The sequence below is a fragment of the Rhipicephalus sanguineus genome, chromosome 11 (genome assembly GCF_013339695.2).
Source record: "Rhipicephalus sanguineus isolate Rsan-2018 chromosome 11, BIME_Rsan_1.4, whole genome shotgun sequence".
Taxonomy (NCBI): domain Eukaryota; kingdom Metazoa; phylum Arthropoda; class Arachnida; order Ixodida; family Ixodidae; genus Rhipicephalus; species Rhipicephalus sanguineus.
Window position 1 is genome coordinate 138,055,464 of NC_051186.1, and position 25,859 is coordinate 138,081,322.

A 25,859-nucleotide genomic window follows, 5' to 3' on the forward strand; every position below is an offset into this window, starting at 1 on the left:
AAACGGGCGATGCGTTGGGGACAGGCGACTTGGACAGACGCACCTGGCATCGCAGCAGAGGGCACAATAAGTGTTTCTCATTCAATACGGTACTGTTATTTCTATAAATAGATAATGCGTACTTTCGAGGGAAAAACAAGCCTGTTTGTTTTCAAGTGTTGTAAAAAATAATTCATTATTTGGTGATGCCAAATCTGTAACACAATTGCAGGGCAATGCATACCCTGGTGGTTGAATTCCCGGCGGCTTAACTCGCCGAGAGGAGGTTGCGCTCAGGAGGATTCGTTTGGGCGCCGCGTTGACTCCTGCCATCCGGGCTGCATGGACATCCGGTGCACAGCCTCCCCCAACGACATGCCCCTTCTGCGTTGCTCCAGCCACAGAGGCAACCATCGATCACCTACTTGGGACCTGTCCGGGCCTTCACAAGGCTCGCACCCGCCACCTACGAGGCCTTGACTACCGCCCCGGTCGACCACCCGACTTAACGCGCTGGACGCACGGGCCATTGCATCGACCGCTCCTGGCCTTTATCAGCGAACCTGAACTCTTTCATTTTATTTAACTTATGCCGTAGGGCATACTGGCGCCAATAAAAAAAAATTTGTCCAATTTTCACTTCCATCTCACTGTCACGCGAACTTTTTGTAATAATTTTTATGTACGGAAGAATGAAGCAAGTTTTAATTGGAAATAATGTTATATCACTTTGTTTTACACTCGGCAAACAAGCGTTGCGAATGTCAAGAACGAAAGCCATCCGAAGCACATCCGAAGCCTGTACTTCCCATCATTACCATGGTGGTTGAAGCGCCGCTCAAGGAGCTCGCGTAGACACTAGCGCCAGATTCCCCTCTAGGTATTATTGTAAGAAATTCTATGCCTCTAGTCGTCCGGCCATGGTATTCAATCACATTTTACCATGCCGCGGGATGGCGACCAAGTTCTGCGTCCAATATGCGACGCTCTTCTGGCGCTAGCACACCTAGTTCTCTGATTACGCTTTCACTGTTAACTACTAGAGCTACTACAAGGGTTTGTTTAATCATTTAGCAGGGACGTTAGTCATCGGGATGGAGATGTACCACCAATCATCAAAGTGCGCACATCCACTTTAAATGGTGCTATAGCTGCCAGACATCAATATGCATTGTGCAAACTCTCTTAATACCAATGTGCAGTAAACACTCAGTTACTTCCGTAAGGGCACGCTTTACTTTCGTGTTATTCCGATTTCTATGGCGGAGGGATCAACCATGTTTTTACTCAATTCCATCATCACGCGGATTTTTTTTAAGTCCGGTTTGGAATTGTCTGGCACCGGGATTAGAACCACGGACCACTTGCATGCGAGGCTGATGCTCTACCACTACGCCATCGCTGGACTCTATATATGTGACCAGCAACAAAAATCACCGCCCAAGCACTCCGTAAAGACCCAGCAGAGTGAAAACGTGCGACCCCAGTGTTTAGCAGTGGGCTAATTCCGACGGAGCCGAACTGCCGCTCGAGAAGCTCGCGCGAAAGCGGGCGTTCGCCCCGGCGAATTCGTTGCCGCCGTTGCCTCGTTGACGCTGCTCAAGCTGCACCGCCGCCTCCTTGGCTGGCCGTTGGCGCTCGCGTTCGATCTCTCGAGTTAGTGCGGCGTCATGGTTAGCAGCATCCACCCGCCATTGGCGCTTGCGTTCCGCTTCGCGATTTAGTGCCGGCTTGGCAAGCTGCGGGATCCTGGGTACGAAGCTGCTGCTTGCGCTTGGCCACCCGGGTCTGTATTGTGCCCCGACTGCAGCATCGGCCCAGCGAACACAAGCTCTCTCACGGTTCTGCTGTCGGCCCTGTTCTTCGAAGGTTGTCTGTTGTTCGGGAGTTCATATGATCCGTGGCCTGCCCATGTTGAAGTTGTAAGTTGAAACTGTTGCGCGCGACCTCGGCAGCACGGTTGCGACGGTACGAACCACGTCACTGTCGGCGCAGCCAATGGCGCGCGTGCTTGGTTACGACGGAGAGAACGACGTCACTGACAGCGCAGCCAGTGGAGAGGTTTCTTGCAACATCAGGACCGACGGATTTTCGTTTCGCATGGCCATATACAACCTCTCTGTAAAACAATGTTTGTTTTTGTTGGTATGAGCACAAGAACGTCGATCACCAGCAACAAAAACAATTTTTGTTGCCGATCATTGAGGGTCTTGTGCTCATGCGCGTGTTGTCTAGCTGCGGCGATGCTTTTCACTAAATGTTCGCACTTCTTAATAGCGCTCGTCCCGTCTGTCTAACTTTTTAGGCCCCTTTTATTGCACTTCATTTTTACCGAGTATGCATCACCAACTGGCCCAAAGTTGTACGCTCCTAAAATCTCTAGAAAATGTAAAGGCACATGTATACCTGGTACGGAGTCGTCGCCTTCATTGCGGTTCTCGGCTCCTCTCAGGAACGAGTCGATAAAGCATGTACGCTCTTCGGTCCGGGTAGTGTTGCGGTAGATGTTCACTTCTTTCCTAAAAAACAAATTGCAAGAAAAGCCATATAACGTTTCCTGCCGAGCTATTTTTAAATGCGAAGCATTTCTTAGCGAACCTCAGACACTTTGGGTGTTCCTATCTACGTATCTATCTATCTATCTATCTATCTAGCCGCCTACGTCTGGGCACTCTCCTGGTGGTCTCTATAACTTCTAATATACCAAAATTGGCATAGCAGGGGATCAGTGTATGGTGAACGCGATTCACTGGTCATGACATGAATAACGCAAAATGCCTGTCGCGTACGTCATGAAACCCTTTCTCTCAGTCACGTGTGGCACATACCCACATACCAGTGTTCAAGTTATGCGGGTATGTGCCACAGGTGATACAAAGTCTCAACCAACACAGTAAACGCGAACACACACATTGACACGCAAGGAAAGTGATAATAATAATAATTGTTAGGGCTTCAATTTTGACCGTCTGGTATTCTTTAATGTGCACCGAGATCACACAGTACACAGGCATCTAGCATTTTGCATTCATCGCAATGCGACCGCCGCGGCCGGGATCGAACCCGTGACCTTCGGGTCAGCAGCCGAGCACCGTAACCGCTACACCACCGTGGCGGACACAAGGCAAGCGAGGAAGCTGAAGACAGAACAACCCTTGAAGACGCTCAACTACAATGCACTCGTTCATGTTGTGGACCACGTCGATTACGCAAGAACCGGGGTCAATCCTTCCTACAATAAATCTGCCGAGAGAACCAGGCCTCTCATCATTACCGGTGGCTTCAACATTGACTTATCAAGACCCAACAAGGCCTGGTCCTTATACTGCGTGAAAGACGGCTTGGATGTGGACAGGGCATCAAAAGACCTCGCTGCCACGTGCATAACAGGAGGCGTCATAGATCATTTCATGGTAAGAGGCATCCAGGATTTCCACCAGCTGTGCTATACCTCGCACTTCACTACACTTAGACCCCTCGTAGCCGCGATCACGAACGGATCCGATTAACAAGTCCGGTCCAGCTGCTGGTGCTCACTGATCAAGGTGATAAGGACGTTGTTCAAGAACTGTCAAGAACCTCTTCTACACATACACACGGTTTCGTGAAACGTGCGTGCGTTCCCATCATAACAGATAAGTATACGCATAACAACTGTAACGCAACTGTAACAACTGCAACTGTGATTCTACCGTACGTGCAGTGCGCCTGCGTGTGCCACTCGGCTGTGTGTATATCCAGGGGAATTTTGCTTAATGAAGCTTAGTTGCGAGTAACGCCTGTCCTGTGCATTTGTGTTTCTTCTTTGTGCTATTAGAGAAGCTGTTCTTTGTAGAGAACAGTAGAGAAGCTAATCTTTGTGCTGTTCGCAGGGGCGTAGCCAAGGGGGGGTTCAACCCCCCCCCGGAATGTTTCAGTTTTGCTTGCGTATATATACACGCACACATACAAACGCACGCACGAGCATACATAAAGTATGGTTGAACCCCCCCCCCGAAAAAAATTTCTGGCAACGCCCCTGGCTGTTCGGATTCGCGCTATCCAGTATTGAAGAATATAAGCACTACACATCAGCTTACCGCGTCTGGTGATGGTAACACCCATGTTGCTTTTGGCATCGTTATGCAACCGTAAACAACTGGTTATATAAAACATATGCGATTCTTCAGCATATAAGTGTGTTTATACCACTTCCACATCTCTCTAGCGTCATACCGCAACGTTTCGCTCAGCATGAAATATTATGCCACAGTCACCATCTCGCGCATGCTTCGCATAACATCGATTCCCACGGTACGTGGGATCTGCCAAATTTTTTGTGTCATATCTTGTCGTCCAAAAATTAATACTGAAGCAACGCATCACGTGAGCGCCCCACACCATTTCTTGCGCAACATTCGTGTTGATTCACATAAACCTCATCACTCAACAGTCTTAGAAATGTTAAATATTGTTTCGACATTTTCCGTGACGGTAACATGCATAGTGGGATATACGCACACGATGGCCTGAGAGAAATGTGAAGACGACGACGTTCTTGCGTGAGCTGTGCTATGGGTTCCTGCTGAGTCAGTCCTTTTTCCGCGTAAAATTTTGACAGACCTGTGGACTAATTTTTTATCATGAAAGAGCTGAGCAGTGGACGCGTGCTTAAGGGGCCTATAAACCACCTCCGATAACTTTTTTTTAGGATTTCAAGTAAACGCGCACATCGAGTTCAGAATCCCGTCACGATCGACAATGCCAAACGCGGCAGCGCTACGAGCCGCGGGCGCCTTACAAATTACAAGAAACAATGCCTTCTCTTCTACGTGCCTTTCGGCATTCCTCATCCCCTCAGCGTTCGCCGTGACGGCAACATGTCGTCAGCTCGTCATCGACAACTCCTGTTCGTCCGCTGTTACGCTGTCACGTTCGGCCCTGGAATCCTTCGTGGCAGACGACATTGTGCGTGCATCTGTCTACCGGCATGATGTCTCTCCCCCGTATCGGCGCTTAGACGGAGGCACGGAACGCCGCGCCTTCCTTTACGGGGCTTATGCCGAACGAGCAGGACATGCCGCCGTGGACGGATTCCCAGCAAAATGACAGAGAATTCGGAGACCCCTTTTTGGCTCGATGTTTTCAGCGGGAGATGGTACCTCTGGAGGGGTTCGCACCAAACCACTGCATTCTTTGACCCGAGCGCAGACATGAAGATTTGGACGTCCTCAAGTAAGCTGTCTCCATCTTCCCGGAGGTCAACGACACCCCCTTCCCCTTTCGGACTTCCTCCTCGGTTACGGTCAGGATTGGGGTCGTCGGCGCATGGCACGGGAATTGTATATGGCAATGGTGTTTTTCCAATTGAACTTCTCGACCTACCAGTGTGTTGTATGACTCATTGCCTCCTTTCTGGAGGCAGGACGCCGATACGGCAAGTCACCGGATTGGCGGGAGCTACTGACACTTGTTTTAGATGCGAAGTACCTTAAGGCGGAGCTCAATCCGGTGGTGGTGGTGGTGGTGTGCGGCGTGACCACCCTTACTGCGCATGCGCATACCCTCTCCACACACCTCCTGTCCACTCACCCTCTCCCCTCCCCTCTCCATTTCCCCTCTCCACTTTCCCTCTCCCCTCCCCCTCTCCACTTTCCCTCTCCACTCTCCCTCTCCCCTCCCCCTTTCCACTCTTCCTCTGAAACGCGGGCTAGACCAAAGCTAGGTGGCTTTGGCTAGACATGCCCAAATTCTCTCCTGCGCAACGCCGCGATGTGCTCGAGCGCATGCGCGTCCCCTCCCCTTCTCTCTCCTCTCCTACGCTGCCCCCCTCTCGCCCGCCTGCCCTGTGAGAAATAACGGCCAGGCTAGATGGAAGATACGACGCGCGTAGCGTCCCTCTTCGCGTTCCACGACGCGAGGTCGGTAGCATGCCCAACGAACGCCAACGGAACGCGATCGTGCAAGTGCTCTGGCTTTTTCTTCTGCCTCAGTGTTTACAGACTCGGTGCCATACAAGCCGAAGACTTTTGGCATTATTTCTCTCTGGCTTGTAATCATGTATGTCAACCAACATTCCTCTCTGAAAGTACGCGCCTCCTCACTGGGACCCCACGCCTTAAAAAGCTAGCTTCCATGCGAGGAGGAGCACTCGGCCAGGAGGAGAAACGAGCCGACGAACAGGGCATAGCGAAGAAAAGAGGGAAACGAGCGAGGGCGTCTTTTGTATCACCAAACGCGCGTAACTCTGCTATTACGTCACCGTATTGAAAATTTCTCACAACTACTTCTTTGTTACAGACTCGTGGACAACTGCAACAACACAACTAAATTTCGACCTCTGGGCGGTTTAGGGCGGAGCCATGGAAGTTAAATATACTTCCATGGCTCCGGTGAAGACGCCCCTTCGCCAACCATGTCGTCAACTCCATCGATACCAACCCAGTACGTCGCCCTAACGCAACCCGCGGATCACTGAACCTTTATGGGGCATTCAGACGACGGACCGAATCCGGATTTGGAGGGGCGGACGGCGCGTCACATGACCTGACATCAGCGATTCCCCTTGTCCGCGCGGTTTGCAAACGGGTGACCCCACTCTGTTTTTGACATCACAGCAGTGCATTGTGCAATGTCGGTACCTGTTATCTATAAAAGACAAACTGCCGATATCTGCACATCACTGTATCCTCCCATCGTATGCGGGGCCCCACACGCCACAGCAACGAGGTCAGTCGTCAGCAGCTCTCTGTAAAGCAGATTTTAGATGCGAAGCACCTCTTGCTCGGGGGCATGTCCCGCGGCGTTGGCCTGGTAGTCCGCACTCACACTACTCATGCGCAACTGTCTTCCTTCCCTCTCTCCAACAGCTGCGCGTTACTCTCTCCACTACACTAGCAGCACCTGCTTGCGCTTCTCCTGGGTTCTCGCTCCTGCTCTCGCGGCGCATGCGCTACTCTCCTCCTCTAGTCTCCTCTCCTTCAAGTGGTAGAGCGCTGCGTGCGTTCTTGAGAGAAATATTTCGCTGCAGTAGGACCAGGACCGTACACAACTAAAACTCGTCGCGTAACTTATAAACGACAGTCCTGAAGTTATACACCTAACCGCAACGCGCAAGTGCATGAGAGCCCTTTTTTTACGACCGTGCCACTAAAAGGATATATTCACATGAGATTTAATACTTTTCATCTTTAGGACAACGCCAAGAGCACTTTGCAATGCGCTTGGACCACAGAGCGCACCTACACTGATATGACTCTCGTGAACGGAGGGTACGACGACCACACACAGCACTTTCGACAAGTGCACTCAATGATCTTATTGCAGTACATATACAGCCGAGCAAGGCCAAATGCTTCTTTACATCGTGTTAGGCATACGTACGAGCGGTTAAAGTTGCACTAACCCAACGGAACAAACCACCCTTTGATTACCTGCATGACGTACGCGCACATGCAAACACAAGGTGGCTAGCAGACGACGCATGGAGCTATCCACACTAGGCACGGTTCAGCCAGAAGCGGCCAGGCGGCGACTCCACTCGATCTCGCGGCCAATAGAAATTGGACCTGTGAAATCGTACTATCGAAAGAACGAGAAAAATAGATTATTTGAAAGCCTCTGTAACCTTTACGAGATTGAATGCGAAAAACCAGGCGCATGCATTAATGAAATTTAAAGCATTAAATGCCAGCTACAAAATTATGATGCTGCTCGCAACAGAGGTGCACGTATTCGATCTCAGAACAGCAGGACTTTGAATTCTGTGCTGCCGACGCGTCAAGCTTTACGTGATGAGCGGCGCCACGCAATGTCCAAGTTTTTTTCTGCCCATCCAGAAATTCCGCCAACAACACCGTTTTCACCAAAACAAATTATAGACCTCGACAACGCTCGACAAAGCTCGGCGAGCTTCGCGTTCTGTGGGCCTCTATGTTCTTTAATACTCTCAAAGCGCTCTGCTTGCAGCGGGCGCAGGTGTGCGCAGAGGCTGCTGTAGAGTAATCCAGCTCACTAATGCTAGGACACCGTCCGTCGTGTGGATGCGCCTGCTGGCGGATGATCCATGGATTAACCGTCCTCGTCCACGGCAAATCCGGATTCGATCCGTAGTCTGAATACACCAATACTGGGGATAAGAACGTTGATGTGGACCAGTGGCTCAGCGTGTACGCGCGCGTGAGCAATCACTTTGGCTGGGATCAAACCGTTATGCTGTCGAACGTCATATTATATCTCGACGAAGCTGCTCGAGTCTGGTTTGAGACCCACGAGCACGAAGTTACAACCTGGGGCATGTGTAAGCAACAGCTCCGCGACCTTTTAGGCAACCCATTTGGTCAACAGCTTGCCGCCAGCAAACAATTCGCCGTACAGACCCAGACGTCAACCGAGCCCTGCTTGACCTATGTTCAAGACGCGTTAGCCTTGTGTCAAAAAGAGGACTCAACATGTCTCAGGCTGACAAGATCTCTCACATTTTAAAGGGCATCGCAGACGATGCGTTCAATCTGCTCGTCTTTACCAACATAACGGCCATCGACGCCGTAAATGAGGATTGTCGCCGCCTAGAGCAAGCGAAGAGTAGGTGCATTCCAGGAACCCGGTTGAATGGCGAACAGGAGATTATAATTTGATGTGCTTCCGCTGTGGTCACGCAGGACACACCGCTCGCTACTGTAGCAGTCAGTGGCACTCCACGCCTTCTAGCCCATTTTCCACTTACAACAGCCCCTTCCGTACAATGAACCGCCGTGATCCGACCCGCACTGAATCTTCAGCATTTACCGCCCCTAAGGACTCCATATTCTTTATTCTTACATATCCCCGCTTTGCGTCGAGCCGTTACAGCAGGGGGGTCACAAAGTTGAAAAAAAAACATTTTATTGACACCGCACACTTGCTCCGATGTCAAACTATCCCATTGCTTAATAGTTTTAACAAAAAACGAATTTGCATACAGGTTCCGCCTGGCCCGGCATGGCCTTATTTTGAGTTCATGGTCTGTGCGTTGAGAAATATAATCTGGCTTTTTAAAGTAAATGTCACCGTCTAGTCCCGTTTTTTTATTAAATATTGGGTATAAATGCTTCAGACGCAATATTTCACGACGGGACGACAGTGGCTCCCAGTTTAACTCCTTTTTCATTTCGGTACAACTATGATTTTTTCCATACTGACCCAAGACAAACCTGGCTGCTCTGTTTTGAATTCTTTCTAATTTATTAATCAAACCTACTTTTGATGGGTCCCAAAGAATACAGGCATATTCTAAAATTGGTGCAATACAAGTGAGGTAAGCCGTGCCTCTAAGGTTAGAATCTGCACATCCCAAATTCCTTTGGATATAATTCAATGCTACTGCAGCTTTGGAAACCACATAATCCACGTGCGCATTGCAGGAACAATCACGAGACAATAACACTCCCAAATATTTGTACTTGCATTTTTGTCTAAATTATTTCCACTTAAATAATAACTTGCATCAATGATTTTTTCTTCGTTGTAAAACACACATGAACGCACTTATTCGTGTTTGAATCCATTTGCCTAAGACACCATTGATGAATACCTTCAAGATCAGCCTGTAATTCAAGGACATCATGTTCATTCTGGATTTTTCTGTAAACAACGCAATCATCAGCGAAGAGTCGTAAACTTGAACTTATGCCTACGTTAATGTCATTCATAAAAATTATGAATAGCAAAGGCCCCAACACAGATCCCTGTGGGACGCCTGACCTGACCTCAAGAAAACCCGACTTAATGCCATTCAAGACAACCCATTGTCGGCGTTGTGCCAGGTAATTCTCGATCCAATTTAGAATTCTTTCATCTATATTGAGTATTCGTAATTTTTCAAGGAGCAGGGGATGGGAAACAGTGTCGAAGGCTTTGCTGATGCCTAGAAAGATGCAGTCTGTTTGCCCACCTAAATTAATTGCAGATACTGTGTCGTTATAAAACTCAAGAAGCTGGGTCGTGCATGAAAAGCCTTTACGAAATCCGTGTTAAGCCTTCGTTATTAACGAGCAATCCCACAAATGCTTCAATATAGCGTTGTATAATATGTGTTCAATAATCTTACACGATATCGATGTGAGCTAGGTCTATAATTCGCGACTTCTTTCTTGGAACCTCCTTTGTGAATCGGGACTACATTTGCTGCCTTCCAGTCTTGCGGCAACTGACCAGTCCATGATGATTTTTCGAAGATCAGATAAAGGTAAAGCGCAATGGGGTGAGCGCACTGTTTTAGAACTCTTGGAGAGACACCATCAGGACTATAGCTTTACTTTCGTCGAGATTCCCTAGCAAGGCCTCAATACCGCTAACCTCACCTTCCTGCCTCAAAGCCTTCTATCTCATTCACCCACGCGTCGTCGGTCTCCCTCGCCGTTATTTAACCGCCGCACGTCCCCGGAAAATTAGGCTGCGCAGCTTCTGGATGTGAACCTCCACTGTCGACCGTGCCCTAAAACCCTCTGTTGCCTTTACGTCTACACCGGAACACACTTGAAGTAATGTTCATGGCACCCCTGTCCAAGCTTTGATCGACACAGGCGCTCACGTTTCGGTTATGATTGCGGATGTTCGTGATCGCATGAAGAAGATCATCACGCCCCCCTTGACCAGTGTTGTGCAAGTCGCGAATGCCGGCACAGTCTTTGTCGTAGGGATGTGTACAGCTAAACTTACCGTTGGCGGTCATCAGGTGGTCGCTTTTTACAGCTAAAGTGGTTGCTTGGGCGAGTTGGTACGACATTATTGGAGGGAAACAGCGCGAAAGACGAAGGACCAGGCAGAGAAGGACACAGACAACAGCGCTGACTTACAACAAAGTTTTATTCGTCAAACCACGCAATATATACCTGCGCAGTGAAAACGAAAAAGAAGAAACAAAACATGACAAATCGAAGATACAAAAACTAACAGAAATATCACCAAAAGCAAGCTCATTGCGCATGCAGTCACTCTGACAGATAAACAACCTCCTTTTCTGACAAGGCAACTGAAGGTCTGCTCACGCATGCGTCTCCCAGCTTAGCTATTTCCAAGGCCTCCAGTATTTCACGTGTAAGCTGGTCCCTATGACTCTTCACAACCGCACATAGATGAAACTCAGGAACGCACCCACAATCGCGGCAATGAATGCCCAGGTGGCCAGACACTGTCGAGGAAACGCTGTAAGCGTGTTCTTTGAGACGCTCATTAAGACACCGCCCAGTTTGGCCTATGTACCGTTTACCACAGGACAATGGCAGGGAATACACCACGCCTTGAACGCAGGGAACAAACTTGTTCCGATGCTTAGTCGTGCATGTGCGGGTTTCTCTAGCTCCAGGGTTGACAGCCCTGCACAGGCTAGCCAGCTTCTCAGGGGCAGAAAAAACAACATCTACCTCACACCTACCGGCTATCCTCTTCAGGTTATGGGCCACGCCGTGGATGTATGGAATGACTATATACTTCCTTTTTTCTGGCCTATTTTCACGTGTCCTAGCAAGCATCTCTGGGCTCATTTTTTGTTCCTTGAGCAGACACTCAGCTACTGCGGTCATAACGTGATACGGGAATCCAGCATTGGTGAGGCGTTCAACCTGTGAGTTAAAACTGGCCTGGATCTTGTGGTAGCATGACTTCCGCAAAGCGTGCGCGAAGCAGGCCTTCACTATTGCCCTTTTCACAACTTTAGAGTGGGCCGACTCAAACGGCAGCAAAGGCTTACTACCCCGTGGAGCATACGCCCAACAAACATGGTCACGATCAATGGTAATGCTCAAATCTAGGAATCGAATCGTTCCACCGTCTGGAACTTCATGAGTTAAAACAAGAGGAGACAAGCACTCACGAAAAACATCTAAAATATTATTCATTGACGTACCCACGGCAGAGCTATCAGCTTCAAACAAAACAAGAAAATCGTCAACGTAACGAAAAACTTTTGCAACCTTTAACTCTGTTATGCGTTCTTGGACCGTGCGGTCAAGGCTGGCCAAAAATAAATCACTCAAAATGGGTGCCAAACAGGAGCCAATGCAAACACCATTTCGTTGCAAATATATGTGGTTGTCCCAAGTTGCAAAAGTCGATCTAAGGTAGAAATCAAGCAGTTCCATAAAGCCATCCACAGAAATGCCCGTCATGTTCTGATAGGCGATGACACCAAAACTTTCAATGCAATCGCGGATGCAAACAAGAAGCTTATTATGCGGCAACGAGTAATACAGATCCTTAATATCTACCGAGCATGCTTGGTAGCCAGCGAAGTGATTATCTTTCAAAAATGCAATTACGTCATGTGAACTCTTGGCAAGGAAAGGATCATCTATTGCTAACACTTTTAATTTGCTCTGAAGGAATTGTGCTACCGATTTTTGCCACGTGTCGGCCTCAGATACTATTACTCGGAAAGGACATCCGACCTTGTGCGTCTTGGCATTGAAAAATAATACTAAACTGAGCTTTTTCCCAGCATCAATCGTTTTCGCCAAACTATCTAGGTTTAGCTTTTTGCAAAGATTTTTTGCGTCTGTCTTAACCTTAGAAAGAGAAACATTATCTTTCAACTTGAACACTGACGAAACTGCCTCACTCGCTTTGATTTTGTATAGGTCATTCGGAAGAACAAGAAAACCACCTTCCTTATCTGATGCTAGTAGAGAAAATGAATTATCCTTAAGGAATGACGTGACTTGCTTAACAGGAACCTTGTCAACGGCTGCCTTGTAGTTGCTCAGAACGTCCAAACCCTCCGAAACACACCTCTCAGAGTAGTCATCCGGTGCCTTCCTTGAAATAGTCCTGACGAGGCCTAGAAGTTCCGCCCTTGTCTTTTTAGGCTCAACGGCATACTTGGGTCCCCTGTCGAGCACACGACGAATGTTGTCCGGAAGGCACACCTGACCCAAAGTATGAACGGAGTTCTTGCCTGGTGAAGACTTCTTTTGCAACGAAGCTCGAAGTTCTGTCAGCATTAATCTCCAGCGAAATTCAGCGGTCGCATCAGCAAGGTCACGGTGTTCTCGCCACTTCCTGCTTCCGTTCGGGCTCACAGTACCATGCAGCGAGAGAAACAGGCACTCCTTGTAAAAGCGAGCCTGTCGGTGCCACTCAGAACTTAGGACCTTGAGGATTCTGACGCCGTGTCCTTGTGAAGGCTGGAACCCACCGAAGAGGGTGAGAATGTCAGGGGGCAATTGCTTGTGCCGGACGTGAAAGGAGAATCTTCGTGCATTGCACACAGCAATGGCGTACATGGCGACGATGAGACATGGTTTGAGTCGGCCCACTCTAAAGTTGTGAAAAGGGCAATAGTGAAGGCCTGCTTCGCGCACGCTTTGCGGAAGTCATGCTACCACAAGATCCAGGCCAGTTTTAACTCACAGGTTGAACGCCTCACCAATGCTGGATTCCCGTATCACGTTATGACCGCAGTAGCTGAGTGTCTGCTCAAGGAACAAAAAATGAGCCCAGAGATGCTTGCTAGGACACGTGAAAATAGGCCAGAAAAAAGGAAGTATATAGTCATTCCATACATCCACGGCGTGGCCCATAACCTGAAGAGGATAGCCGGTAGGTGTGAGGTAGATGTTGTTTTTTCTGCCCCTGAGAAGCTGGCTAGCCTGTGCAGGGCTGTCAACCCTGGAGCTAGAGAAACCCGCACATGCACGACTAAGCATCGGAACAAGTTTGTTCCCTGCGTTCAAGGCGTGGTGTATTCCCTGCCATTGTCCTGTGGTAAACGGTACATAGGCCAAACTGGGCGGTGTCTTAATGAGCGTCTCAAAGAACACGCTTACAGCGTTTCCTCGACAGTGTCTGGCCACCTGGGCATTCATTGCCGCGATTGTGGGTGCGTTCCTGAGTTTCATCTATGTGCGGTTGTGAAGAGTCATAGGGACCAGCTTACACGTGAAATACTGGAGGCCTTGGAAATAGCTAAGCTGGGAGACGCATGCGTGAGCAGACCTTCAGTTGCCTTGTCAGAAAAGGAGGTTGTTTATCTGTCAGAGTGACTGCATGCGCAATGAGCTTGCTTTTGGTGATATTTCTGTTAGTTTTTGTATCTTCGATTTGTCATGTTTTGTTTCTTCTTTTTCGTTTTCACTGCGCAGGTATATATTGCGTGGTTTGACGAATAAAACTTTGTTGTAAGTCAGCGCTGTTGTCTGTGTCCTTCTCTGCCTGGTCCTTCGTCTTTCGCGCTGTTTCCCTCCAATAATGTCGTACCAACTCGCCCAAGCAACCACTTTAGCTGCATTTATTTCTAGTACATTGGGCCCTTTTAATTGTTTGACCGTTCAACCATGTCTCATCGTCGCCATGTACGCCATTGCTGTGTGCAATGCACGAAGATTCTCCTTTCACGTCCGGCACAAGCAATTGCCCCCTGACATTCTCACCCTCTTCGGTGGGTTCCAGCCTTCACAAGGACACGGCGTCAGAATCCTCAAGGTCCTAAGTTCTGAGTGGCACCGACAGGCTCGCTTTTACAAGGAGTGCCTGTTTCTCTCGCTGCATGGTACTGTGAGCCCGAACGGAAGCAGGAAGTGGCGAGAACACCGTGACCTTGCTGATGCGACCGCTGAATTTCGCTGGAGATTAATGCTGACAGAACTTCGAGCTTCGTTGCAAAAGAAGTCTTCACCAGGCAAGAACTCCGTTCATACTTTGGGTCAGGTGTGCCTTCCGGACAACATTCGTCGTGTGCTCGACAGGGGACCCAAGTATGCCGTTGAGCCTAAAAAGACAAGGGCGGAACTTCTAGGCCTCGTCAGGACTATTTCAAGGAAGGCACCGGATGACTACTCTGAGAGGTGTGTTTCGGAGGGTTTGGACGTTCTGAGCAACTACAAGGCAGCCGTTGACAAGGTTCCTGTTAAGCAAGTCACGTCATTCCTTAAGGATAATTCATTTTCTCTACTAGCATCAGATAAGGAAGGTGGTTTTCTTGTTCTTCCGAATGACCTATACAAAATCAAAGCGAGTGAGGCAGTTTCGTCAGTGTTCAAGTTGAAAGATAATGTTTCTCTTTCTAAGGTTAAGACAGACGCAAAAAATCTTTGCAAAAAGCTAAACCTAGATAGTTTGGCGAAAACGATTGATGCTGGGAAAAAGCTCAGTTTAGTATTATTTTTCAATGCCAAGACGCACAAGGTCGGATGTCCTTTCCGAGTAATAGTATCTGAGGCCGACACGTGGCAAAAATCGGTAGCACAATTCCTTCAGAGCAAATTAAAAGTGTTAGCAATAGATGATCCTTTCCTTGCCAAGAGTTCACATGACGTAATTGCATTTTTGAAAGATAATCACTTCGCTGGCTACCAAGCATGCTCGGTAGATATTAAGGATCTGTATTACTCGTTGCCGCATAATAAGCTTCTTGTTTGCATCCGCGATTGCATTGAAAGTTTTGGTGTCATCGCCTATCAGAACATGACGGGCATTTCTGTGGATGGCTTTATGGAACTGCTTGATTTCTACCTTAGATCGACTTTTGCAACTTGGGACAACCACATATATTTGCAACGAAATGGTGTTTGCATTGGCTCCTGTTTGGCACCCATTTTGAGTGATTTATTTTTGGCCAGCCTTGACCGCACGGTCCAAGAACGCATAACAGAGTTAAAGGTTGCAAAAGTTTTTCGTTACGTTGACGATTTTCTTGTTTTGTTTGAAGCTGATAGCTCTGCCGTGGGTACGTCAATGAATAATATTTTAGATGTTTTTCGTGAGTGCTTGTCTCCTCTTGTTTTAACTCATGAAGTTCCAGACGGTGGAACGATTCGATTCCTAGATTTGAGCATTACCATTGATCGTGACCATGTTTGTTGGGCGTATGCTCCACGGGGTAGTAAGCCTTTGCTGCCGTTTGAGTCGGCCCACTCTAAAGTTGTGAAAAGGGCAATAGTGAAGGCCTGCTTCGCGCACGCTTTGCGGAAGTCATGCTACCACAAGATCCAGGCCAGTTTTAACTCACAGGTTGAACGCCTCACCAATGCTGGATTCCCGTATCACGTTATGACCGCAGTAGCTGAGTGTCTGCTCAAGGAACAAAAAATGAGCCCAGAGATGCTTGCTAGGACACGTGAAAATAGGCCAGAAAAAAGGAAGTATATAGTCATTCCATACATCCACGGCGTGGCCCATAACCTGAAGAGGATAGCCGGTAGGTGTGAGGTAGATGTTGTTTTTTCTGCCCCTGAGAAGCTGGCTAGCCTGTGCAGGGCTGTCAACCCTGGAGCTAGAGAAACCCGCACATGCACGACTAAGCATCGGAACAAGTTTGTTCCCTGCGTTCAAGGCGTGGTGTATTCCCTGCCATTGTCCTGTGGTAAACGGTACATAGGCCAAACTGGGCGGTGTCTTAATGAGCGTCTCAAAGAACACGCTTACAGCGTTTCCTCGACAGTGTCTGGCCACCTGGGCATTCATTGCCGCGATTGTGGGTGCGTTCCTGAGTTTCATCTATGTGCGGTTGTGAAGAGTCATAGGGACCAGCTTACACGTGAAATACTGGAGGCCTTGGAAATAGCTAAGCTGGGAGACGCATGCGTGAGCAGACCTTCAGTTGCCTTGTCAGAAAAGGAGGTTGTTTATCTGTCAGAGTGACTGCATGCGCAATGAGCTTGCTTTTGGTGATATTTCTGTTAGTTTTTGTATCTTCGATTTGTCATGTTTTGTTTCTTCTTTTTCGTTTTCACTGCGCAGGTATATATTGCGTGGTTTGACGAATAAAACTTTGTTGTAAGTCAGCGCTGTTGTCTGTGTCCTTCTCTGCCTGGTCCTTCGTCTTTCGCGCTGTTTCCCTCCAATAATGTCGCTTTTTACCTTGCTTGTAACATGCCCCCACGACCTCATACTCGGACTAGATTTTCTTGCCGCCAATTCTGCTCCTATTGATTGCTCCGCCGGTGCCTCCACCTTGAACTGTCACAACTCAGACACCCCGCATAACAACCTGCGCGCCGATTACAATGCAGCGACTTTGTTGATCTGACCTACAAAGCTGTGACATTTGTCGATATCGTATGCCCAGCAGCTGTGCCAGACGGTGACTACCGTATTTACTCGAATCTAGGCCGGCCCCGATTCTAAGCCGACCCCCGAAATTGGCAAGGCCAAAAAAAATCTTAATCATTGTACTCGAATGTAAGCCGAACCCCCGACTTTCGCACATCGTTTTTTTTTTCGAAAAAAAACGTCGGCATAGATTCGAATTACGGTATTACGCTGCGCCTCTGACCGACATGCTCCACATTCGTAGTGTTATGGTACCTTATGCGGTTCTCAGCATCACGGCTAATATAGCCTGTGTACCATGTGTAAATTTGAGCTTCACAGATCAAGAGCCCCCACAAGACATTTCCGTAGCCCGCCTTTCTCCGCTGCTGGATTCACAGGCCGCCATGTTCCTAGGACGCAGCACACACCCCTGACAACAAATTCGGGCAGCCGTCAAATTTTAAACTTAGTCGCCGCTCATCATCCGCCTGAGCACGTTGAAGCCGTCCATGCATTCTTGGGTCCTACGAAGACATCTTCAGTTTCGGTGACCGACCTTTAGGTCAGACGTCCGTTGTCCAGCATCGCATACGTACACACAGGTGATGCCAACCCTGTTCACTATCGCCCCTACAAGGTGCCTGCGTTTGAGCGGAGCGTCATCCAGAAGGAGGTGAACAAGATGCTAGGAAGAGCATCATTGAGCCATCCTGTAGTCCCTGGGCGTCTCCGGTGGTTTTAGGTGAAAAGGATGGATCGCGGCGCTTTTCTGTGGACTGTCCCACTTCAACAACATCGCAAAGAGATACCCTGACAAGTGCCAATTCGGGCGCCGCCGCATTACGACACTTAAGACATATTGTTGACGCTTCCGCCGTACAGCCTCATCCGGAAAAAACTGGAGTCTTGAAGTACTTTGCTGTGTGGAAAGCCACCAAAGATGTTTGCTGCTTTGTCGGGCCCTGCTCCTACTTCAGGTGGTTCGTCAAGAACTTTGCAAATATTTCTAGACCTCTCACAGATCTGCTCAAACGAGACGCGAACTTTAACTAGGGTCCCTCACAAGCAGCAGCTTTCTCCAATCTCGCCACTCTGCTCACATCTTCTCCTACTCTGGTTTGCTTCTACCCTTTAGCACCAACCTAAATCCACTGTGATGTCAATGCTTACAGAATAGGCGCTATGCTGACACAGCGACAACATGCGGAGAATTGCGTGATATGTCAGCAGGCTGCCGTCCACTTCGGAACAAAATTATTCAATCAAGGAGCGCGAATGCCTCGCGCTGGTGTGAGCAGTTGCGCACGGTAGTGTATAATACTGGAAGACTGAGCAAAGATGCGAAATGTATATCACGCTACCCTGTTTCCGACTGGGAGTCTATCGACTTGACTCTATCGACTGCATCTTTTCCATCTCCCAGCTGCTTCATATCGGCGACGAGCAGCGTCGGGATCTGCACATTGCCACACATGTTTTATTTCGATGTATTCGGATTTCACCGGCAGACTGTTAGCAAAGCTCAGTGCGACCCGTCGGTTGCCACAGTGGTCTATTGCTTATGGTGCGCTGACCCAAAGGTCGCGGGATTGAATCCCGGCCGCGACTGCCGCATTTTCGGTGGAGGTGAAAATGCTTGAGTCCTGCGTACTTAGATTTAGGTGCACGTGAAAGAACCGCAGGCGGTCGAAATTTCTGGAGTCCTCCACTACGGCTTCCCTCACAATCAAATCGTGGGTTGGGGACGTTAAATCCCAACAATTATTCTTATTATTAACGCTCGGCTCAGACCACGCCGCAATGTTTGAGAAGGCTCACGATTATTTGAGACGATTCTGTTAAGATTGCGCGCAGGACGTGAATAGTCTACTTCATTCGAGAGCTTACGCGGCCACCGGCGATAACGCTGAAATCTTCGATATCACATGCATAAACGCCGACGCGCTTTACCACTTGGCAGATTACTCGAGGCCGACGACTGTTCTCGCCGCTATCAGTGCAAAGCTTGTATCGCTTTTATTTCGAGTTTTACTTTCCGAAGGTTAAAGGGTTTGCACTTTCCGGACGCAAGTGCGCCCAAATGAAAAGTTCCGCGTTTCCCAGTATTTCTGCACTGTTCTTTACCGTCACAACCACGTGACAATGTAAGTCGATTAATGCAACGGCTGAAACCTTCGCCGTAGAACGCTTCTGCATGCATGTTTACCTTGAAAGAGCATACCGCATACCGGCGTGATTTGCCACCCGCCGGTACCGACCACCTGCACCTGCGCTCCACAGTTCTCCGCAAGCTTCGTGATGCCCCACCTGCTGGTCGCCTTCGCGTTTTACGCAAGTATGACCGCGAACGCCGCCGTTTCTACTCGCCTGGTCTTGCACGCTGTTATGTCAACGCCTGCAAAGTTTTTCAGCGCCGCAAGAAGCCGTGCGGACATCCTGCCGGACACCTTCAGTCTATCGACAACCCATCGGAGCCCTTCTTCCGTGTCGTTTTGGACCTTCTCGGTCCCTTTCCAACATCCGTTTCCGCAAACAAGTGGGTTGCGCTTGCTACCGATTACGCGACCCACTACGCAATCGCACGAGCAGTGCCAACCAGCTGTGCTACAGACGTCACTGATTTTCTACTACGTGATCTTGTTCTAGTGCACGGTGCCTCACGTCACTTGCTGACAGACCGAGGCCGTACCTTCCTTAAGCGAGTCATGATATCCTGCGTTCCTGCTCCACCCAGCATAAGCTCACGACCTCCTGCTACACCCAGACAAACGGGCGTACAATGTGATTAAACCGGACGCTGACAGACATGCTTCCGAAATACGCGTCTGCCGACCAACGTGACTGGCACCTTGCACTTCCACACAACTCCTCCCTGCACGACACTGTTCACCGTTCTACCTTTGTTCGGACGACAAACAACTTTGCCATTGACGCTTTCCTTCCGTCTGCTACAGACTCGACCACTGAATACGCATGCGACGCTATCACCCGCGCTGGGCACACCCGTCAGCTCGCACGCAACAGATTAACGGCTTCCCAAGAAACACAGAAGCTCCATCACAAGCGGCATCGCGACGAACGATTTCTCACGGGTTCCCTAGTTTTTCATTGGTCCCCAATGTGACGTACAGGACTTTCTGAGAAGCTGCTTTATCGCTACACGGGCCCATACCGCGTGCTTCGACAAGTGACAGGCGTTACATATGAAATTCTTTCTGTATCTCATAGTTCCGCGTCCTCTTTTACTCTGTTATCCCCTGACGTCCTCCATGTATCAAGGCTCAAGCGTTACCACCCACCCTCTGCTGTGGCCCCATAGACGAGCGGGGTCGGCGCTTTTGCCGCCGAGGGTTGTGCTGCGTGGTTTTCAATGAAGGTTACATACATGCATGTGGGATGTATCCTCAAAACCGTCTGGGAGAAAGGTGAAGACGACGAAGTTCTTGCGTGAGCTGTACTGTCGGTTTCTGCTGAGTCAGTGCTCTTATTTTCCCGTAACAATATTAATTCTTTTCCTGCTCCCGAGAAACCGCGGAAGTGGCCACTGGAGGTAGGTAAACCAGAAAATTAGAGGCAGTTTCGACTGGAGGCAACGCATTCAAAACTGTAAGAAGGTTACACTGGATCTCCTCTGACGGTTTGCTGGCCATGGCGTTAGCCGCCTCACGCGTATGCGTAGGCGGCCGCACGCGAAACGACTCATGACAAGCACCAATCGCATATGCGCCCAGCAGATCGGTTTGATCGATGGCGGGGCCATGTGGTCGTCCTTCTTTCTTCCTAATGTCCGTGTCTGGTGTTGTGCTGCAATGATCATCACGATGAATCCTCACCAACTTGCCATCTTGCTGTCACTATCTTTGTGCAACGTTGAACCAGATATCCAGGGCAAGTAGTAGTGTCCATTGTTTGCCCGTTCGACATTAATATTGAATACAAAGATATATACTGCGAAACTAAAGATAGCTGCCGAACTCAAAAACAGTTTCAGACAAAACAGACGCATGTAAGGCTTGCAGAAACAGTTATTCAAAATACTGTACACATATTCCTTTGATTTCTGTCACCCAACATATTGTTTCACAAGCCATGTTCATACAATTGTACAAACTGCATACAAGCGTTTCATGAAAAAAGAACTATAGCAAGCTTTCCTAGATTGCAAGACCTTTTGATAGAGATGACTGTGAGCGAACAGTACCTCACAGTGCATCTTACCCAAAAGTGTCAAGTGGCACTTCTCATGACTCATTGACGCACCATCTACACTGAAACGGCGATGCCGTTGGAAGAATTCTTCCAAGTGCAAATGCAAGTGCAATCTCAGGCAGGTTAGCAATGTATGCTCACTTCATGTCACCGGCACGTGATATACAGCCACAAGGGTGTGCAAAATATTTGGGTACATTTACTTCTGTCAGTTGCCGCCATAAAGAGCGTCATTATCATTTGTCTACACGCATAACTTCACCACCCCTCCTGTCCCCTGTACAAAACATTTTTGAAGGTATTGGCCTCCGCCCTGAAGCAAGGTAAAGACATGTTCTGCGGTAATCACTCTACATGCAAACAAGAGCAACTGTGAGACTCCTACTCTTCCGAACGTCACAGCATATTTTTATCAGCTTGATACGGGAGCTCATGACCAAGTATCGGCGGCAACTAAGGGCTGCCAATACTAACTGCGAGGCTGTTTAAGCAAGCCGTAATGTGCGACCCACCAGAAAACTATCGTCATCATGAACCGGTATATGCCACAGAGTTTGGGCAGGTCCCACTACTCACCGCTGTGGAGTGGCCTGAAATAAACCTGAGAAACGTACAGAGAGAGAGAGAGAGAAAGAAAGTAAAGAAAGAAACAAACACACAGAGAGACGGAAAGAAGATATAAAGAGAAATATTTCTGCCGAACAAAATTCTTCACCCGCGTACTTGCAATCCGAAGTCGAGCATCCTAACTCGGCTATACAGGCATGCTAGCAGAGCCTAGCATAGCCCTCTATAGTAGAGTGTAGCCAGGGGGTGCGAAAGGAAAGTGAGCAAGAGGAGGAGAGATGTGGTGGTAAGGAGGAGGGTGAGGAGGAGGAAACTCTACTAGTGACCATTTGTTCACTAAGAGACAGACAAAGATATAGAAAAAGAGAGAGGGGAAAATAGAGAGAAATAATGGGAATAAAAACATAAAAATGACAGAAATACTTGACACGACTAATGCGAAGCTGCCATACTATACTCGGGGACAACGTTCTGTGGCAATGAAGGGAAAGCTACGGGGGCGGAGCGTCTGCACATGTACTGCTACGCGAAGTAGTCCGGTTTGGTGCGCGTCTTGTAACGCTGTGGAAAGTGATGGCTAGCGTTGCATTTCGACGCAAACGCTCCTTAGCGTCGAAGGTACGGGTAAAAGGCGCGACGTTTTCAAGCACGCAAAAACGCAAAGTGACAACGTATGAAGTAAAAGAAATACAAATATCTCGCTTGTGTGCGCTGCGTTCCGTCTCAAAAAGCTACATGTAGAAAATGAAGGAGTATCTGATATATCTCACGCAGAAAATACGGACGCAATTGTGGGACTACATTCATTAGCGGTAGGATACGTGCATTGTGGCTCTGTAGCTTTCCCTTCATTGCCACAGAAAGTTGTCCCCGAGTATAGGGAACGGGAAAGGCAACAGCGGCTGTGAGAAGAGCCCGAAGCGATGGAAGCCCTACGCCAAGGACGACCTGCCTGTAGATCTACGAGAGGTGCGAGCGCTCGGTTCTAGAGTTTGGACATCTTTACGCCTGTCGTCAGTAACCTAGCTAAAGCCAAGCAGCAACCCAGAAACAACCAGATTAGACTTCGCAGTCGTCCAGTTTAGCTATTTTAAGCCTTGAGCGACTTAGTGCAAGCTTCGCCATTTTTTTTTTTTACAAAATACACCACTCTGGCTTTTGAGTTTCTTCAGGATAAAAGTTTTCATTCAGCATGGCCTCAAAGTATAGCTATGTTAGTAGATCAGGTTGGCCTACAAGGCTCTGCATCACATTTAAAGCAGGCTGTTAACTTCTGCAGCCATGTCACCATCTACGTAGTACCCTAGTTCCCAATATAATAATGTTACGCTGCTCTGTAGGGATAGTGCTGCGGGAGAGAGCTAGCAATCAGTCATACCCACTAAGAGGGCTGTAAACATTGCTTCTTTGGAACCCCTGTCCAACGTCAACATTCACCCTGCGACCCAAGCAACTGCACGGTGCGCCCTACGTAGGTTTCTTTCTCCTCTGCCTGCAGCTTGGTTCGCCTTATTTTTTCTCTTCGAGAGTTTTGCACGGTATCATATTGTTCAGTATCAACTCACCCAAGAAAGTGTTGAGCATCATTCTTGCCTTAGGGATAGCACTACACATACGAAACAGCCTGGTAAGCACGGACTTGTGTCTCTGATTTATTTACTTATTTGGTACACCCTGCCGACTTTGAGTAGGAGTGTAAATCGAACGGTGCAAGACTAAATAAAAGAATGTGGGAATATACCTGAGAAAGTACCGTATATACAGGGTGTATTTTTTTAGACAATCTGATTTTTAATAAAAATTATACGACTGTCAGGCTCCTGTCGTTTTGGCACATGAACTCTATGTCGAGGCGGGAATAGGCTCCAGCAGCTAAAATGACGTTGATACGACTAATTATCAAAAAATCGCTAATTAATTTCTTCTACTATTGACTTCATTGCAGTTCTGTCTATTAGGCGCAGTTTTAGTGCATGATAATTTATGGTATACCTATTTCTTAGAAACCACAAAAGTTGCACGCAGTTCGAGGTATTCATCATCGAATTTCCATGGCGAAATCGAAAGTGACCGCGCCCGGCGCGCACAAATCGCGGCGGAACACCGGAACAACCTGTGACAGGGAAGTGACCAAATTAAATACACAAGTAGACAGCCTAATATTTGCGTGCGATGGGCGTCGCTCATCTGTTTCTTTCGTAAAATATAAATAGGCGCGAAAAACTATTTCACCTGTCCTCAAGAAAGGCGCGTTCACACTTCGCCTCGAAGTGGGCGAAAGCAGCAAGACTTACCGGAAAATCACTCGCTTCGCCGCCTAAGCGGCCGGAAAATCAGGCAATCGGTCCGAGATCGATTTTTCCTCCAGGCGAAAACGGATCGGCTTTCCGCTTCACAGGAAGCCGTGCTTTGACTGCGTCAGCTGAAACCACGTGATGTAAACAACGGCCGGCCGCTATATCAACATGGCGGCCAGGACGTCGGCGATGGCTTGCATCGGCGCAATTGCAAGTTACCCGTGCAGCACGACAAAACTCGCAGCCTCGACAAGCACGCGTTCCTCGAGAGCCCGGTTTGGATTAAGATTGCCGAGAAGACTGGAATTCGCAGAAGGTGAAGCAGCAGCGAGTCGGCGTGCCCCGGCGTATCTCGCTTTTGCACAGCCGGATGAATCCGCAGCCGCCGCTGCTGGTCGTGCCCGCTTATGTAGTTTCTGCTGGTGTCTCCTGACGCAAGTGTTTGAAAAGATGAAAGCTATTTCTTTTCTGTGTTTCGCAAGCATTACTTGAATTCGATAAGAAATGAAATGCTCAGGAAACGGGCAAACTAGAATGAATTCCCGAAGTGGGGAAGGCGGCGGCGCCGACGGCGTGCAGGAGGGGCAGAACAATTGTGAACGTTTTCGACGCGCGCGAACGCGGTTTTCTGGCCGCTGTGGCGTTTTCGCTTTCTCTTCGCTTCTCAAGTGTGAATGGTTCAGAAGAAGCGCCGCAGTGGCTGCCTCTGAGTTTTATGCTTCCCAGACAAACAAAAAGTTTGCATTGCGGTTTTCTTTTGAACAGTTGGAAAGAAACGGATAAGCACGAAATATTACGCGCAAAAGTAAGGCGATGCGTAGGCAAAAGTGAGATGACTTGCAGCTTTTCATGAAAGCATACGGCCGCGGCGCTCCTTCATTTCAATTTCGTCACTCCCTTGTGACGAGAAGTTCCGGTTTGACGTACCAGAACGGTCGCGCTTCGTGCGCGCCTTGCGCGATCAGTTTCGATTTCGCCCTTGAAGTTCGATGACGAATATCTCGAACTGCGTGAAACTTCTGTGACTTCTAAAAAATGGGTATGCCATAAATTGGCACGCACTACCACTTTGTAATATAAATACCTGCCCTCAAGTCAAAAAATTAAAAAGTTAATTAACGAACTTTTGTTAAGTATTTGCAACAGTGTCATTTTGACTGCGGCAAAGTATTTCCGCTTCGACGTAAAGTTTGTGTGCGAAAACGACAGGAGCCTTACTCTCATAGACTTTTTATTGAAAAACTGTCTACGAAAACACTCTGTGTAAGGTCTTATCGCTGTGACAGCCTCGCGAGGCACGAGAGTACATGTAGGTACTGGCATTACTATGGCCGGCCGCACAGGGTAACTCCGCAACAGCGATACACTGTGGTTCTACGGCTACCAAAGAGCGCGCGAATGAGAAGTCAACTTCTCCTCGCAGGCCTGGGAGCATCTCTCTCGCGGCGACTAAGCGCCATACAGAATCGAGCGGAGCTGGAGAGGGGGCCCGGGGGCTGAAACTGGTTGCCAATAAGGACGTATGGTAGCGCAACGTGCGGCACCCGGAAAGCTCTTGCCGTGGCCATGCCTGCCATATGCTGCCGTTTAACGGCGGTTTCCGGCGATCAAGTCGCAAAGAAAAAGCGTCTTCAATACCGACAAGTTTCAATGAAAATATGAAATGTCCAATAGGGACATTCCTAGCACAGAAGTCCTTTGAAATGGCATAGACTTACGTGTATCCTGGTACACCAGTTAACTATTTGTATAGTGCACAGTAACGATGAATAGAAATTACATTATTCACAGGTAATTTTAGAGCTTTTTACGGTTGGAATA

The 25,859-nt window shown here is 48.5% G+C and overlaps 1 protein-coding gene across 1 annotated transcript in view; it reads right to left on the bottom strand.

The window, feature by feature from the left end:
- Positions 1–2,485, bottom strand: part of LOC119374737 (cytochrome P450 2U1) — a 239,712-nt gene extending 237,227 nt beyond the window's left edge. Inside the window, exon 1 of the mRNA XM_037644924.2 lies at positions 2,386–2,485. The gene's annotated coding sequence lies outside the window, so the exon portion shown is untranslated. The remainder of the gene's footprint in view (positions 1–2,385) is intronic.
- Between the last annotated feature and the right edge of the window lie 23,374 nt (positions 2,486–25,859).